A 424-nucleotide genomic window follows, 5' to 3' on the forward strand; every position below is an offset into this window, starting at 1 on the left:
CAAAAAAAAAAAAAAAGTCCGGTGCTTGCGAACTGCCCCTCTACTTTCTTCTGGGTTTATTTCAATGGCCTTCCCAGATCGCCCTTTTCAGCGCCACGCCAACGTCTTGAAGGAGGCGGGAATGCATACAAATGAAATGTAACAAACAACAAATCAGCCCAAGAATAAACGCACCAGAAAGCGAGGAGCAGTAAAGCAAAGCACGCAAGGACATACCCACCCGCACAGATATATTTATATATCTCAGGGTGTGTCACAATGCACACAAACGAAGCTTACCATCACACAGACGCGCAGACCCACACATCAGTCAATAACGTTGTTTCTTATTTTCCTTCCTTTCTTTTCTTCACGTTTTTCTTTTTTTTCTTGTTTTATATAGCTATAGTTCACGTATTAATCCTCATACTTCGCCTCAGTCTGC

The sequence above is a fragment of the Trypanosoma grayi genome (genome assembly GCF_000691245.1).
Source record: "Trypanosoma grayi strain ANR4 Tgr_228_V1, whole genome shotgun sequence".
Taxonomy (NCBI): Eukaryota; Euglenozoa; class Kinetoplastea; order Trypanosomatida; family Trypanosomatidae; genus Trypanosoma; species Trypanosoma grayi.